The following is a 17,657-nucleotide window of genomic DNA, read 5'->3' as shown; positions in this document are numbered from 1 at the left end:
ACCCCCACCTGCACGCGCCTCTCTTCCTGCCCCCGGGTCCCTGCAGAGAAGCGCTCAGCAGTGCACGCCACCCTCTAGCCGCAGTGCGCGGCCTTGGCCTTGGCCGTTGCGCGCGCGCGAAAGCAAAGAGGGGCGGGCCGAAGCCGGAGGAGGCGGGACACACGCTTGCAGTCTGCAGTCCATTGGTTCTCTCACCGTAGTCTCCGCCCCCAGGCGTTCGAGACGGCGGGGCGGGCCACGTCAGGCAGCCGGAGCGGGGCTGAGCTTGTGGCAGAAGGGAGGTAAGCGATGCGGGGTGGCAGGCGGCGAGCTGCGGGCCGCTGTCCCCTGCTTTGAGGCCGCTGGATCGCGTTCGCCTGTGGCCTGTCTCAGCTTGGCGTGGAGGGCGGCTGAGGCCCTGCGGCCCTAGGGCTGTGCTGGAAAAGCGGGAAGGGGAGCATGTGGTGGCAGGGCCGCGCTGTGGCGTGGGTGGCCAGGAAGGGGATAGGTCTTGCTCTTTGCCCGCGTCCTGTCCTGTCTGGGCTCTGAACTCCTGCAGGACGAGGCCTTCTGCGTAGGAGCGCTCCGCGATGCCGGGTGGGGCCGGCTCCCGTGCCTGCGGTGGGGCTCAGCGGGAACTTGACTCGGAAACGGATCAGCGCGATCCTTGCATATTAACCGGCAGCAGGTTGCAGTTCCTCCACTCTTCCCTGACCCGTTCCCTAGTTAAAAGGAGTGCAGGAGATTCCGGGCCGGTTTCTGGCTGGCTGGGGAGACCGTCTTATCGCCAGTGACTCACTCAGATCTTGTCCACTTGAATGCAAAGGCTTGTGGGTGAGCAGGGCCTGTTTTCAGACTTCTCGATTCTCTGGCTCTATCCTCCCTTGCGGGAATTACCTGACCAAAATGGCATCTGTGTATGAATGTATGTATGTTTTGAAACACCTGCAACAGCTCTGCGGAGATTTGCAGAGACCTGGTTGTTGTATTTCACATAGGAGTTGTTTGTTGCACCGTGAGTTTTAATTTCGGCGGTGGCATCATGATCCTCCAGTTTAGCTCCTGAAATTAGAGCTTCTAAAATCAGTGAAGTCATCCTATCAGGTATCATGCAATCATTCATTCATCCGTTCAACAAACTTTTTGGATGAATTCCTTGATGGTCAGGGTCTTAGGTCAGAAACTAAAATGGACATTCCCTGCCTTTTCTCTCATTTTATCTGCCAGTTTTATTGTCTAGATTTGAGATGTAATTTTGTTGTTGTTAATGATGGTTCAATTTCAGATTCCAGATTTAGGTACAGAAGCTTATGATTCTATATCATAATATAGAGCTGTTCTGAGACCTCATTCGGTTTTTCTTACTCTCACCTCTAGTAAGCTTCAGACCACGATGACTAGAGGTTTTGTAATTCTGCTAACTGTACAATGACCCCAGGTCTCAGGTGCCTATCTGTAAAGTGAAGGGATAGGATTAGAAGTATTCCGTAACTTTTAGATATTCAAGAAGAGGGAGGGCAATTGGTGTGTTTACTGAACTGGGTTAACAGTTGGGAAGTGACCGTTTTAAAAACACAATGTGTATTATGATTATACGTTTTAATCTTTCTGAATCTGTCCACATGTCTCTTTGACTAGCAAGCAAGTGCAAATTTACAATTTTGATTTATATTCAGTTCCTGCATACAAAGCACTATGACTCATCTAAATTTGGAAGTGTAATAATCGAAACCTTTTTAGTGTTATGTTTAAAGGTATGATGTAAAAACTATTGGGGGCACTTGGGTGGCTCAGTTTGTTAAGCGTCCCACTGTTGACTTGGCTCAGGTCATCGTGCTCTGTGGGGAGCCTGTTTGAGATTCTCTCCCCTTTCCATTGCCCCTCCCCCACATATGCTTATGGTCTCTTGCTCTTTCTACAAGAAATAAATCTTTAAAAAATTGGGTAAGTATACAATTTTCAAAGTATTTTGAGTTGCAGTGGTAGGTTAGTGGTAGCCAAAACCTCTGCCTTGGTTATCATGCTTATACTTTGGTAAAATATTAGGTAGTTACCATCACCTGGCTAATACCTATCAATATCATGTCTATGTTAGCATTTATTTTATCAAGCTAAAATTTACTGGATTTCAGTTGACTGCTATTTCCACTTGAGAAAGTGGAATACTCATGGTTATTGATAACCATAAATAAATCATTAGTTTGAGAATGAAAATGTCCATAGAGATATACTAATAGCTTTTCTTTCCTTTCTTTCTTTTTTTTTTTTAGATTTTATTTATTTATGTGAAAGAGAGAGAGAGAGCCAGCAGGAGCAGGGGGAGGGGCAGTGGTTTTTCCGATAAGGACTCATTGCTGAGCATGGGCTGGATCACAAGACCCTGAGATCAGGGTTTGAGCTGAAGTCAGATGTTTAACCATCTGAGCTACCCAGGCACCCAGTAACAATAGTTTTTCACTTGCTGTTTGGTTGATGGGACTTGCAAATAAATTGTTTGGCCTTCCTGCTGGTGTAAAATAATTTCTAAAATACTTCTGAGGCATAATATTCATAGACTTGTGATAGTTTTTGGATGTTACCCACAAACCATTATGTGAATTGTTTATGTCACAATTAGGGGTTTGGAAAGTTTAAGGAAATACAGCTTTCCAAAATTTTTCTTTTGCTGTACCTTTCTAGTTATAGAGATGGACCAGATTGAGATGGGAAGATTGAAGAGAAATGCAAAAACTAAGGGAAAAAAATCCAAGAGGAGGCTTTTTTTTTTAAATTGGAGGAGAAAAAACAATGAAAAATACAATTATAACTATATTTAGAAGAAAAGTAAGGAACTAATAGTGTCAGGATTATTGGTAGGTCTGTAGCACAACTTGATTTTTTTTTTAATTGAAGTATAATTGGTGTACAGTATCCCTATTAGATTCAGGGGCATATCATAGTGATTTGGTATTTTTATATGAGTCTAGTTATGGAAAATTCTTACAATCTTATTTGCTCTATTCCCTAGGCTGTACTTTACATTCCCTTGACTTACTGATTATGTATCTGGAAGTTTGTACCTCTTAATCCCTTTCACCTATTTTGTGTGCCTTCCAGATACTATCCCCTCTGGTAACTAACTGTTTACTGTATCTGTGACTTTGTTTCTGTTTTGTTTGTTTGTCTTCTTTTTTGGATTCCATCTATATAGGTGAAATCATATAGTGTCTTTCTCTATCTGACTTATTTCACTTAGCAAAATACTCTCTAGGTTCGTCCATGTCGCAGATGGCAACATTTCATTCTTTTTTATGGCTGACTAATATTCCCTATGTGTGTGTGTCTGTGTAAATGTACCACATCCTGTTTATCCATTCATCTATCAATGGACATCTATTAATGGTTCTTAAAAAAAGAAACCCAGTGTGATAATTTAAACTTCGATCACATTACATGTGGGTAATACATTTTTTTTTTAGGAGATAAGAAATCTATATTGTGTGTGTATGTACATGAATATATGTTTTTAACTTGTATTTAAGTAATCTCTATAGCCAACATGGGGCAGGAACTCATGACCCTGAGATCAAGTTGCATGCTTCTCCGACTGAGCTGGCCAGGAACCCCTATATTGTATATTTTTTTTAAGAAGTACTACAGGTCTAGATATGAGTAGTGTAATAAAATATGGTATAGTTATGTAAGTATAAGTCTGTGATTCATAATTCATGATAAATTGGATCGAGGTAGTGTATACTTTTTTTCCATAATATTTTATTTGTTTATTTGAGAGCGAGGGCAGAGAGAGAGTACCAGTGAGCACAAGCAGGGGGAGTGTCAGAGGGAGAGGGAGAAGCAGGCTCTTCATTGAATAAGGAGCCCAACACGGGACTCGATCCCAGGATCCTGAGATCACAACCCAAGCTGAAGGCAGATGCTTAACCAACTGAGCCACCCAGATGCTCCACTCTGTATACTATCTCCACGTGATAGGAAACAAGATTTGCTAAGCTTATAGGACAAAGGATGTTTATTGGTTTTTCTCCCATTTAAATTATTTGAAACAAACTTTGAAGCAATGGGAAAGATCCCATCTATTTTCTTTCTTTCTTTTTTTTTTTTTTTAAAGATTTTATTTGTTTATTTGACAGACAGATCACAAGTAGGCAGAGAGGCAGGCAGAGAGAGAAAGAGGAGGAAGCAGGCTCCCTGCCGGGCAGAGAGCCAAATGTGGGGCTTGATCCCAGGACCCTGGGATCATGACCTGAGCTGAAGGCAGAGGCTTTAACCCACTGAGCCACCCAGGCGCCCCGATCCCATCTATTTTCAAACAACAGATTGAACATTGTTGTTTTTATAGCTTGGGTCCCCAAGGCACTCCTGGCTTCATACTTTTTTATCCTATTTCAAGTCACATTGGAAGTAGTAACATTGCATTTCTGATTTTGAAATTTTGTTAAATTTATATTTGCTTTTGTTCAGTTAGAATTATTTTAGTTTTTATATTTGAAGATGTTTAAAATCTTTGATATTAAATACCATACAGTTTTCCATTGTTCATGAAGAGAAAACTTTAGGCCCAAGGAATTTGAAAATCCAAGCTGCATAGATAGTCAGTTGTTATTATTATTATTTATTTAGAGATTTATCTTTTCATTTGCCTGGGGAACCAATGAAGCAGTCCACCCAGGCTTCTAAACTGGAGATTTCAGTGCATTAAACTGTATTTTTATTTTGTATTTTTGTCAAACAAATGACTTGTATGCTAATTTGGTTGATAAGCATGTTGAACAAATGTTAAAATTGTGGATATTGTAACTGTAGTTTTGTTAAGTTTTCTGGCTGCCAGCATGTACTTTTGTCTCTTTAAAAATCTTTTTCCTTTGACTTAGCTGCCCTCAGAATTAAAAAAAAAAAACAAACCAATTATTTATTTATTTGAGAGAGAGAGTGAGAGACAGCAAGTGCCCACAGGAAGCGGGGAGGGGCAGAAGGAGAGGGAGAAGCAGACTCCCGCTGAGCAGGGAGCCGGCTGCAGGGCTCCATCCCAGGACCCTGTGATCACAACCTGCACCGAAGACAGATGCTTAACTGAGCCACCCAGGTGCCCTAACTTTCAGAATTTACTGTAAATTTTACTCTATTTAACCATCATTGAACAGGTTGGTTTAGGTAATGAAACCATTAGGTTTTAGTATATATTAGGACACGGGGAGGGAGTGGAGGAAACTTTGTATTAAAATTTGAATGCTTGAAATCTGTAAGTAAATTGAATTTTAAGAGTCATAGATATTAAATACTGTATGTATTTTATTTTATTTTTTTCATTCAATAAAGAGTATCTGCTCTGGTCCAGGCCCTAACTTTCCTTTGAGGAACTTACACTATTGAATGGAAGCTCTGGAGAAGGCCAGAATACAAAGAAATAAATTACTATAGTTAGATGCATGCTTGGAGTACTGTGGGGACAGAGGAAAACTGTATGTGTGTCAGATTTCAGGGGATTCAGACGCGGCTTTTTGTTGGAGTGTTTGCTTGAACGGAATTTTGACAGCAAGTAGAAGTTAGCTGGTGAGGATGGAGGATAAGGCATTCTAGGCACAAGAAAGCCATGAGGCTAAATCGAAGGATGCGAGACAAAACAGATTCTTAATGTATTAAGGGGAGGACAGAGAGATGAGGGTGAATATGTAAACAATGAAAGGCCCTCTTTCTTTCTGTGTTAAAGGTTTTGAACTTGACCCTTGAGGCTGTGGTGATCTATGGGTAAGAGATTCAAGTTGAAGATCAGTTTCATGTGGCAAGGTGAGACATGAATTGTGGTGGAGTGCGGCCTGCTTGATAAAGCTCCACATTAGCAGTGGGGCTTGAGAGAATAGGATGGATCCAAGATAATGTCAAGATGATGAAACTGGTGTCCCGTTTGATATGTGGGTTGAGGAAAAGGTGGAGTCAAGATGCTTCCCAACTTTATGACTTCCCACAGTAGGAATCCCATCTGGGTTAGCAGGTGACTAAGATCAGTCTTGGATATGTCTTTGGGTCACACAGTTGGTACTATTCCGTGGGTAACTAGCTGCACTGCTCTGGGGATGAGAACAGGATTTTTTTTTTTTTTAAGTGTTATTTATTTATTTATTTTAGAGAGCATGTGAGATCAGGGGTTGGGAGTTGGGAGAGAGGAAGAGGGGGAGAGAGAATCTTGAGTGGACTCCTCGATGATCCTGGAGCCTGACTTGGGGCTTGATCCCATGCCCTGAGATTGTGACCTGAGCTGAAATCAAGAGTCCCGTGCTTAACCAGCTGAGCAGCTGAAGCACCCGGAGGAGAGGATTTTATGCAGTATAGAGATTAGGATGCTCTTAGCACGTAGGTGATAGTTGAAACAGGGTATATATATGGCTATAGATAACCTAAGAGAGTTTCTAGAATAAGAAAGAATAAAACAGGGATGCCTGGGTGGCTCAGTCAGTTAAGTGACTGCCTTTGGCTCAGGTCCTGGGATGGAGTCCCATGTACGGCCCTCTGCTCAGCAGAGAGCCTGCTTCTCCTTTTCCCTCTGACTGCCTCTCTCTCTCTCTCTTTCTCTGTGTGTGTGTGTCAAATAAATAAATAGATAAAATCTTAAAAGACAAAAAGCTAGAGAAACTCTGGGAAGCACCATCACGTAAGGAAGATGGACCAGTGAAAAAGAATGAGAGGGAACAGCCTAATGGACATTGGAGCTCTAGAAGACAAGGAGGTGGGGAATTTTAGGGGAGAATGGTGAACTGTTGAACACCATGGAGAATTGAAGAGAGAGCTCACTAGAGGTCTTAGGAAGGTCTACCAGATAGGCAAGAATCATTAGTTTAGGGGTGCCTGGGTGGCTCAGTTGGTTAAGCATCTGACTCTTGATTTCCACTCAGGTCATGATCTCAGGGTCCTGGGATAAAGCCCCATTCGGGTTCTGTGCTTAGAAGAAGGGAGTCTGCTGGAGGATTCTCTTGCTTTTCCTCTGCCCCTCCCCCATCCAAGCTCGCTCTCATAAATAAATCTTAACAAAAATTATCATTGGTTTGTAATTTTACTAGCTTGTATAATTGTGTGACTTTCTGTAGCAAAAGTCAGTAGATCCAAAGATTCTGAATAGTTGGAATGATCCAGTATTTGGATTTTGTTAAGTACTTTGAGCTCAAAGGATTAGCAAGACAATGGTTGAAGTGATGGAATGTGAGGTTTGGACTGAATGGAGGTGGGGACCAAGCAGGAGGAGGCTGAAAGAGTGAAAGAAAGTAATTGGTACTGGGGTTCTTGGCTGGCCCAGTCAGAAGAGCATGCGACTCTTTTTTTTTTTTTTTTTTAAAGATTTTATTTATTTATTTGACAGAGAGAGATCACAAGTAGGCAGAGAGGCAGGCAGAGAGAGAGGAGGAAGCAGGCTCCCTGCTGAGCAGAGAGCCCGATGTGGGACTCGATGCCAGGACCTTGAGATCATGACCTGAGCCAAAGGCAGCGGCTTAACCCACTGAGCCACCCAGGTGCCCCGAGCATGCGACTCTTTATCTGAGGGTCATGAGTTCAAGCTCCACGTTGGGTGTAGAGATTACTAAAAAGATAAATGAATTGAAAAAAAAATTGGTTCAAGAGATTAGAAGTCTGGGCAAAGTAAATACATAGGTGTATGTAGGCATAAGGGAGATAGCTGTTAGAATATTCTGGATTCAGAGAAGAATATTAGAATTTAAAGTTTTTTTTTTTTTTTTAAATTTTATTTATTTATTTGAGAGAGAGAGAGACAGTGAGAGAGAGCATGAGCGAGGAGAAGGTCAGAGAGCGAAGCAGACTCCCCATGGAGCTGGGAGCCCGATGTGGGACTCGATCCCGGGACTCCAGGATCACGCCCTGAGCCGAAGGCAGTCGTCCAACCAACTGAGCCACCCAGGCGTCCCTAGAATTTAAAGTTTTAAGGTGCTAATGGAATATAGGGTTTGGCCATGGATGTAGATTGCTAAAATGGAGGTGACACGGAGATATTCAAGAGCAGTGAGACTGGTGTGTTGGATGAATCACTCACCTTGGACGTGGACCTCAGAAGATCTTGGTACCCAGAGCAGAGAGGTAGACAATGGTTTCTGAGGTTTTAGATCATGGATAGTAGTTATCAGTATATATGGGAGATAAAGATACTTGGGTGGCATGCCCTTAGAAGTATGGGGGGGTAAAATGGTAAAGAAATGTTCTTCTGGGCATTGGAGCTTGGAAGGATGATTAGCTTTCACTGAAGTGGCCACCAAAGAAGCAGAGTATAGTTTTCATTAGGTCTAAGAAGTAGGGGGACACCTAATGAAGATGCTGAGCATCTAATAAGAAAGTTTGGTGATCATGGTATCAGAGTGCAAGAGGTGAGGACTGGTTAGTGTTTAATGAAGAGGAAGGCAGATGAGGAAGAGGTTAGACTTGGGTGTGAGCAAGGCTGAAGCATATGAAAATTTTAGAGTTACAAATAGTTTGCATGTTGGGGTGCCTGGGTGGCTCAGTGGGTTAAAGCCTCTGCCTTCGGCTCAGGTCATGATCTCAGGGTCCTGGGATCAGGCTCTGCTCTCTGCTCAGCATCGGGCTCTCTGCTCAGCGGTGAGCCTGCTTCCCCCTCCCTCTTTCTCTCTGTCTGCTTGTAATCTCTGTCTGTCAAATAAATAAATAAAATCTTTAAAAAAAAATAGTTTGCATGTCAAGTTCAGATGAAGCTTGTCAGCTTTCACCCATCAAATTGTACTAGTTTCTGTTTAGTAGGACAGCAGATAGAGTTCTCTTTTATTTTTTTTTTAAAGATTTTATTTATTTATTTTGCAGACAGAGATCACAAGTCAGACAGAGATCACAAGTAGGCAGAGAGGCACAGAGAGAAGAGAGCGGAAGCAGGCTCCCTGCTGAGCAGAGAGCCCAATGGGAGCTTGATCCCAGGACCCTGGGATCATGAACCAAGCAGAAGGCAGAGGCTCAACCCACTGAGCCACCCAGGTGCCCCTAGAGTTCTCTTTTAAATTTTTTTTTTTTTTTTTTAAAGATTTTATTTATTTATTTGAGAGAGAGAGACAGTGAGAGAGAGCATGAGCGAGGAGAAGGTCAGAGAGCGAAGCAGACTCCCCATGGAGCTGGGAGCCTGATGTGGGACTCGATCCCGGGACTCCAGGATCACGCCCTGAGCCGAAGGCAGTCGTCCAACCAACTGAGCCACCCAGGCGTCCCCTCTTTTAAATTTAAGAATAAAAACCTGTCACCATTGAATGTTTGTTATTTGTCAGAGGAGAGGCAATGGCCTTTTTGCTTTTCGGACTTCTTTTTGAACTTTGGACTTCCAAAATACTTTTCATCACATGGACTGGCTCTCATATATTATTAGTGGTAGGTGGGCATACCTGTGTTTTCTGTGGTTTCCCTCCTATTATTTTAGGACTTAGAGTCATATTGAAGAGTCTCTCTCTCTCTCTCTTTTTCTTTTTTTAATACTTTATTTATGGGGTACCTGGGTGGCTCAGTTGATTAAGCGACTGCCTTCGGCTCAGGTCATGATCCCGGAGTCCTGGGATCGAGTCCCACATTGGGCTCCCAGCTCCATGGGGAGTCTGCTTCTCCTTCTGACCTTCTCTCCTCTCATGTGCTCTCTTTCTTTTTCTCTCTCTCAAATAAATAAATACATAAATAAATCTTAAAAAAAAAAAAGACTTTATTTCTTTGACAGAGACACTGTGAGAGAGGGAACACAAACAGGGGGAGTGGGAGAGGGAGAGGGAGAAGCAGGCTTCCCTCTGAGGGAGGCTGATGTGGGATTTGATCCCAAGACCCTGGGATCATGACCTGAGCCATAGGCAGAGGCTTAATGACTGAGCCCCCCACTCCCCACTACTGAGTCTCTTTGTTTCAAGGACAGCTCCTCACTCATGCATAATAAGATCGTATTCCTTTCACCTACTCAAGGCTTTGGCTCCAGTAGCTCTCTCTCCTGCAAGATTGCATTTCCTCATTACTAGATTATTCCCTTCAGTATGTAAACATGTGCTTATTTCTCCTATCTTAAAATAATTACCTTTTGGGGCACTCGGTGGCTCAGTTGTTAAGTGTCTGCCTGTGGCTCAGGCTCAGGATCCTAGCGTCCTGGGATCGATCCCTGTATTGGGTTCCCTGCTCAGGGGGAAGCCTGCTTTTCGCTCTCCCACTTCCTCCTGCTTGTGTTCTCTCTCTCACTGTGTCTGTCTCTGTCAAATAAATAAATAAAATCTTTAAAATTATTTTTTAAATAATTACCTTTTGATAGGGGTGCCTGAGTGGCTAGGTTGGTTAAGTGTATGAGTCTTGACCTCAGCTCAGGTCTTGGTCTCAGGGCCATGAGTTCAAGTCCCACATTGGGCTCCATGCTGGGTGTAGAGCCTATTAATAGTAATGAGGTTTTGAAGCCCCTTGCTGGCTCAGAAGGTAAAGCATACAGCTCTTGATCTTGGGGTTATAAGTTTGAGTCCCACGTTGGATGCAGAGATTATTTAAAAATAAAATCTTTAAAGGTGCCTGGGTGGCTCAGTGGGTTAAGCCTCTGCCTTCAGCTCAGGTCATGATCCCAGGGTCCTGGGATTGAGCCCCACATCGGGCTCTCTGCTCAGCAGGGAGCCTGCTCCTCCCTTTCTCTCTGCCTGCCTCTCTGCCTACTTGTGATCTCTGTCAAATAAATAAAATCTTAAAAAAAAATCTTTAGGGGCACCTGGGTGGCTCAGTGGGTTAAGCCGCTGCCTTCGGCTCAGGTCATGATCTCAGGGTCCTGGGATCGAGTCCCGCATCGGGCTCTCTGCTCAGCGGGGAGCCTGCTTCCTTCTCTCTCTCTCTCTCTGCCTGCCTCTCCATCTACTTGTGATTTCTCTCTGTCAAATAAATAAATAAAATCTTTAAAAAAAAAATCTTTAAAGGTTTGGGAGGCTGACTCAGTTGGAGGAGAATGTGACTTTTTAATTTATTTTTAAAAAATTTTTAAAAATATTTATTTATTTATTTTTCGATTTTATTTATTTATTTGTCAGAGAGATAGAGAGGGTACAGGCAGGCAGAATGGCAGGTAGAGGCAGAGGGAGAAGCAGGTTCCCTGAGGAGCAAGGAGCCCTATGTGGGACTTGATCCCAAGACCCCGAGATCATGGCCTGAGCCGAAGGCAACTTAACTGACTGAGCCACCCAGGAATCCCCCCCACCTTTTTCTTTCTTTCTTTCTTTCTTTCTTTCTTTCTTTTTTTAAGATTTTAGTTACCCGTTTGTTAGAGAGAGAGAGAGAGGGAGCGCACAAGCAGGGGGAAATGGCAGGCTGAGGTAGTAACAAGCTCCTCACTGAGCAGGAAGCCCCGTGTGGAACTTGATCCCAGGACGGTGGAATTCAATCCCAGGACTGGGATTGCGACCCAAGCTGAAGACAGATGCCTAACCCACTGACTCACCCAGGCATCCATGAGCATGTGACTTTTGATCTCAGGGTCGTGAGTTTGAACCTTCGTTGGGTTTAGAGATTACTTAAATAAAAACTTAAAAATATAAAATCTTTAAAAACAAAATTTCCTGTCTTTACCCCGTTTCCTCCTAATGCACTCCACAATTTCTGTTTTCCACTTTGTGGCAAAGCTTATACTCATGTGTCCAGTAATTTTCTTCTTCTTCCTCAGACCCTTTCTACTTGGCTTCCCTCACCGCTCTGAAAAAATGTACTCTTCTTAAAGTGACTAATGACTTTCATCATGCTGAATCCAAAGGTCTGGTTTTCAATCCTCATCTCTTACCTGGCCAATCAGCATTTCCACCCCAATTTTCTTGAGAGATAATTGACCCATGACATTGTGAAAGTTTAAGCTATGCAATGTGTTGATTTCATACATTTGTAAATTGCAGAATCGTTACCACCATGACTAGATGCCCCCTTTAGCCTGTCATATAGTTACCATTTTCTATCAGCATTTTTTTTATTTTTTAAGATTTTATCTATTTATTTGACAGAGAGAGATTACAAGTAGGCAGAGAGGCAGGCAGAGAGAGAGAGGAGGAAGCAGGCTCCCTGCTGAGCAGAGAGCCCGATGCGGGACTCGATCCCAGAACCCTGAGATCATGACCTGAGCCGAAGGCAGCAGCTTAACCCACTGAGCCACCCAGGCGCATTTTTTGAAACTGTTGATCATGTTCTGCTTCTTGAAACCCTTTCTTCCCGTATTTCTCAAAGGTGCCACAATTCCTAGTCTTTCTTTTACCTGACTGCCCCCTTTCAGGTCCCTCCCTGGTTTTTTTCTTACCTCTCTGACCTCTTAACATTAGAGTGCTGCTGGGCTCGGTCATTAGACCTCACAGTCCCTCAATCATATCTTAAATCAGTCTTAAAATACTGGTAATACTCTATTAGCTGCTCAGTTTATATCTTTAGCCTGGGCCTTGTTCTTTGAAATCCAGACTCTGCGTATCCGGATACCTACTCTGCATTTCTATTTGGATGATCAGTAGAAATCTCAAACTTAGCTCCTGAGATCTGCCCTGTACCTGCTTCATCTGTGGACTTTCTCACCTCAGTTCATGGAAACTCCTTCATTTCTTTGACTTTTCCCTTTCACAATCCTCACATAAACTATTAGGAAAGCTTGTTGGCTGTACCTTCAGAATGTCTAGAGTCTGAGTACTTCTCACCCGCTGCCCTCAGTCTCTGTGTGTGATGTTTTAATAGCCTCTATATTGGTTAGCTGTTATGACCCGCCTTCAAAATCTGGTATGGTAAAGTCACCATCATGTTTTAGCTTATGATTCTGGGGTTGGCAATTTGGGTTGGGTTTGAGGTGGGGGAGGGGGCACTTCTTTTGTTAGTCTCACCTGGGGTCGCTCATGTAGCAAATGGGGACTAGGTTTGGAGGCTTTGTCTGGGATGGCGCGTCTCTGTTGCATGGGCTTCCAGCAAGCAGCCCCATGTTGCTTGTGGGACTCGATCCCAGGACCCTGGGATCATGACCTGAGCCGAAGGCAGAGGCTTAACCCACTGAGCCACCCAGGCACCCCTGCCCCATGCTTCTTAACATGGTGGTCTAATGGAAGAAACAAGAAAGCAAGAGGAAGCAGCATGGCATTGGGACTAAAAGCCCACAACGTCACTTCCTCTGCTGCTGATTAAAGCAGTGACACGGAAGCCCAGATTCAAGGGGATGGAGAAGTAGATGACTTGATTATGAGAGGAGCAGTGAAGTTACTTTGTAAAGAAATGTGCACACAGGAATTGGGAAGAATTTGGGGGCATTTTTTGCAATCTACTGTAGTCTTCTAATTGCTCTATTCTCTCTTTGCCCCTGAAATACTGTCAGCAGAATACCCAAAGTGATTATTTTTAAAACATACATAAAGATTTCTCCTCTTGGGATGCTTGGGTGGCTCAGTCAGTTAAGTGTGTGCCTTCGGCTCAGGCGATGATTCCAGGGTCCTGGGATCGAGTCCTGTTTTGGGCTCCTCGCTCTTCAGGGAGCCTGCTTCTCCTTCTCCCTCTGTCTGGCGCCCCCCCTGCTGTGCTCATGCTCTCTCTCTGACTCCCCCACCCCCAAAATCGATTTCTCCTCCTCACTTTTCCAGAACCCTCTAATGGCTTACCAAAGTAAAAGACAAAGTCTTTGCAGTGGTCTTTGAGGGCTTCCGCCATCTGACTCCTTTGTTGCTTCCCTAACTTCATTTCCAGCTACTCTGTGCTCAGTCAGTAAACCTGCTCTATTAGCCTCATTGCTGTTCCCCAGACCTTAAGGATACATTTTCCCATGGTGATTTTTGTACTGCTGCTCCTTCTGCCTGGAATCCTTTTCTTAGAGACGGGACTCCTTTACTTCAGTTAAATCTTTGCTTATGTGTGAGCTTCTCACTGACCATTTTTGTAAAATTAGAACCCCTTTCTATCTGTCCCCCTTTCCTGCTTTACTTTTGTGTATAGACCTTATCTTATAAGATGCTATATCATTACTGTTTTCCTTATTTTTGTTTTGCCTCTGTTAGGAATGTAATCCCTTATAAAAAGGTAGGGACTTTTGTTTTTTATTTTTAATTATTATTATTATTTTTTAATTTTAGAGAGAGGATAAAGAGAGGGAGAGAGAGTGCATGCGGTGGGGGAGGAGAATCAGACTCCCCACTGAGCAGGGATCCCAATGTGGGGCTTGATCCCAGGACCCCAGGATCATGACCTGAGCTGAAGGCAGATGCTTAATCCTCTAAGCCACCTGGGTGCCCCAAGGCAGGGATGTTTGTATCTCCAGTACTTAGGAGAGCATCTGACACAAGGTAGCATCTAGTAAATATTTGTCAAATGAATGAAATGTAGGTTTTTTTTTTTTATTAAAGATTTTATTTATTTATTTGACAGACAGGTATCACAAGCAAGTAGAGAGACAGGCAGAGAGAGAGAGGAGGAAGCAGGCTCCCTGATGAGCAGAGAGCCCGATGTGGGGCATGGGGCTTGATCCCAGGACCCTGGGATCCCAACCTGAGTCGAAGGCAGGGGCTTTAACCCACTGAGCCACCCAGGCCCCCGAAATGTAGGTTTTGTTACTGAACTTTTTTCAGGTATCTGGATATCTCTTCCATGTTTTATGGAAGAGCTCTTGAAACAGATTCTGGCTATTACCCAAGGAAGTTTGTGGCCTCTTCTTGCAAGTATATATGTATGTATGTATGTATGTATTTATTTTTGCAAGTACTTTTGTGATCCTGTTTTTTTAAGAGCCAAATTGTTTTTACACATCCAAGCTCTTTATTCTTTGAAAGAACAGTATCTTGTTCTCGAATCAGCTGCACAGAATACCTGTTCTTTTTTTTTTTTTTTTTAAAGATTTTATTTATTTATTTGACAGACAGAGATCACAAGTGGACAGAGAGGCAGGGGGAGGGGGAAGCAGACTCCTCGCTGAGCAGAGAGCCCGATGTGGGGCGTGGGGCTTGATCCCAGGACTCTGGGATCACGACCTGAACCGAAGGCAGAGGTTTAACCCACTGAGCCATCCAGGTGCCCCCAGAACACCTGTTCTTTAGGTACTTTCTAGCTGCCTCTTCACTTTGAGTTGTAAATCCATAACATGTTTGTTCAAAGTGAAGCTGAAACTTTATATGTGAAAGAGACAGTCTGAGATAGAAAAATTTCAAACCTTTTCTTGAACAGTTGGACCTTTTTCTTTTGATACCTTCAGGAAAAAGAGGTATTTTTTCAGTTGAAACAGAGTTGCATTAAATTCTAATTTATAACATAGTCTTAAATCATTCTGACCTGGGAAGCATGAGCTTAACTTTTTTTTTTTTTTTTTTTTAAAAGATTTTTTATTTATTTATTTGAGAGAGAGAGACAGTGAGAGAGAGCATGAGCGAGGAGAAGGTCAGAGAGCGAAGCAGACTCCCCATGGAGCTGGGAGCCCGATGTGGGACTCGATCCCGGGACTCCAGGATCACGCCCTGAGCCGAAGGCAGTCGTCCAACCAACTGAGCCACCCAGGCGTCCCAACATGAGCTTAACTTTTGAAATTAGTGATTATGAATGAAAATGATAATCTCTTAAGTGCCTCAGCCTCCAGGTTATTTTTATTTTTTTTTATTTTTTTATTTTATTTATTTTTTTTAAGTCCAGGTTATTTTTATATTTTGGTTTTGTTGCATATTGTCAAGGAAATCTTCATTCATATTGATTGGCCGTTGCAAGCAATAATAATCTTTTTTCTCTTCAGTTCATTGTAATCTTACAGTCTCTGGTTACCTTGTTTTCCTGTGGAAAATTTTGAACACACACATAAATAGGGACTATAATAAATGAACTTAAATGAAATTAATATTTTGTTGATCTTGTTTTGTTTCTCTAACATTTATTTTTCCTCCTTCAGCATTTTCTGCAAAAGTGATTATTTTTAATTAATATCTTAAGTTAATTAAAAATTACTATTAACTATAACAATTTAATTTTACTCTTTTATTTTAAACATAATTTCTGTGTCATTATCATACCCCAATTTCTCAAGATTATCTTATACTCAGTCCCTCCCTATTTCAGAATTTCTTGGTTATGCCAAGAATGTCTTATTACAGTTGTTTTGTTGGAATCAAAATCCAAATAATGCCCCCAGATTGTATTTGGTGATTAAGTCTCTTAATCACTTAACCTGTAATAGTCCCTCCAGCCTTTCTTTTTCGTATGTCATTGAGTTGTTGGAGAATCCGTCACTTGTCCAATTAAATGTCCCAAATTCTGAGCTTATTGTCAAAATTCCCTGGTTTTTGTTTACTTTGTTCCTCTATGTCTTGAGTTTTCTATAAGTTGGTGGTTAAAAATGGAAAGCTGTATGGGGTGATTTTTGAAATGCTTTAGGCGGGAATATTCTTAGAGGGTTCCATGTATGTCTTCTTATCCTGTCACAACAGGAGGACGCAGCGTCTGGTTTTCTTACTTTGAGTGATGCTGACATGAATGAATGGATGCCGGTGGGGTCATCCTGATCCCTTTAATAATGAAGTTCCCATCCTCCTGTAACCTAGGAGTTTCAGCAACGATTGATGTTTCGATCACAAATCAATTATCTATTAAATTGACTTCATATCTTTAAAGTTTTTTTTCTTTGAAGAAATGAATACTTCCAAATTTTCTTACATTTCTGTTCACAGTATCACTTTACAACCAAATTTTTCCCTCCCCCGATTCTAAATTTATTCCCATTTGCCATGGTTTTAGAATGTCTAGGACATTTAACATAAAGCTCGGAAAGAGATATAAAGTAGAAGGGACAGGGAAGGCTGGGGGAATGGGGCAGTAAGGGGTCTCTACCCACCTACCTGCTGGATAACCTGTCTTCACTCTCTCCTTTGGGCCTGGTGGGCCACAGAGGCCTAATGGGGTTTGGAGAGTGGGTGGGACTGGGGCAGCGTGGACAGCAGCCTTGATATTGGATATGAGCCGAGTGTAAATAGAAGCTGGAGCTAAGCATACACATTTGTTGTTGTTGTTGCTTATTAATTTTTACTTATTTTTTAAAATTTCTTTTCAGTGTCCCAGAATTCATTACTGATGCACCACACCCAGTGCTCCATGCAGTATGTGCCCTCCATAATACCTGCCACCAGGCTCACCCAAACCCCCATCCTCCCCTCTCCAAAACCCTCAGTTTGTTTTCAGAGTCCACAGTCTCTCATGGTTTATCTCCCCCTCCGATTTCCCCTAACTCACTTCTCTCCATCTCCCCATGTCCTCCGTGTTATTTCTTAAAGCATACACATTTTAACATTTATTGTGTATAGTCAAGATTGGCCTCAGATAAAATTGAGACATATACAAAGCTTCTACTTCGTGTTTTGCACCCTTTATCATGTAGCCTTTCCTTGCTGGGATGGACAGAAATGGTACCCTCAAGGACGCAGGAGACTTGTGCATGGCTGCCTTGTTTTATTTATTTATTTATTTGAAAATATTTTATTTATTTATTTGAGAGAGAGCACATGAGAGGCACGAGTAGGGGGAGAGGCAGACAGGGAGGGAGAAGCAGGCTCCCCGGTGAGCAGAGAACCCCTATTGGGCTCCATTCCAGGATCTCAGGATCCTGGCCTGGCCAAAGGCAGACATTTAACTCACTGAACCACCTGGGTGCTCCTGCTGTATTGTTTTTATTATTTTATTTTTTAAAAAAAATTTTATTTATTTATTTGACAGAGATC

The 17,657-nt window shown here is 42.6% G+C and overlaps 1 protein-coding gene across 1 annotated transcript in view; it reads left to right on the top strand.

The window, feature by feature from the left end:
* The first annotated feature begins 239 nt into the window (after window positions 1-239).
* The window catches only part of FOCAD (focadhesin), a 311,074-nt gene continuing 293,656 nt past the window's right edge, over window positions 240-17,657 (top strand). Inside the window, exon 1 of the mRNA XM_044265592.1 lies at window positions 240-281. The gene's annotated coding sequence lies outside the window, so the exon portion shown is untranslated. The remainder of the gene's footprint in view (window positions 282-17,657) is intronic.

Source organism: Neovison vison, chromosome 9 (assembly GCF_020171115.1).
Source record: "Neovison vison isolate M4711 chromosome 9, ASM_NN_V1, whole genome shotgun sequence".
NCBI classification, from domain to species: Eukaryota; Metazoa; Chordata; class Mammalia; order Carnivora; family Mustelidae; genus Neogale; species Neogale vison.
Note: the sequence above shows the minus strand (reverse complement) of the source record. Positions and strands in the feature narration are given on the sequence as shown.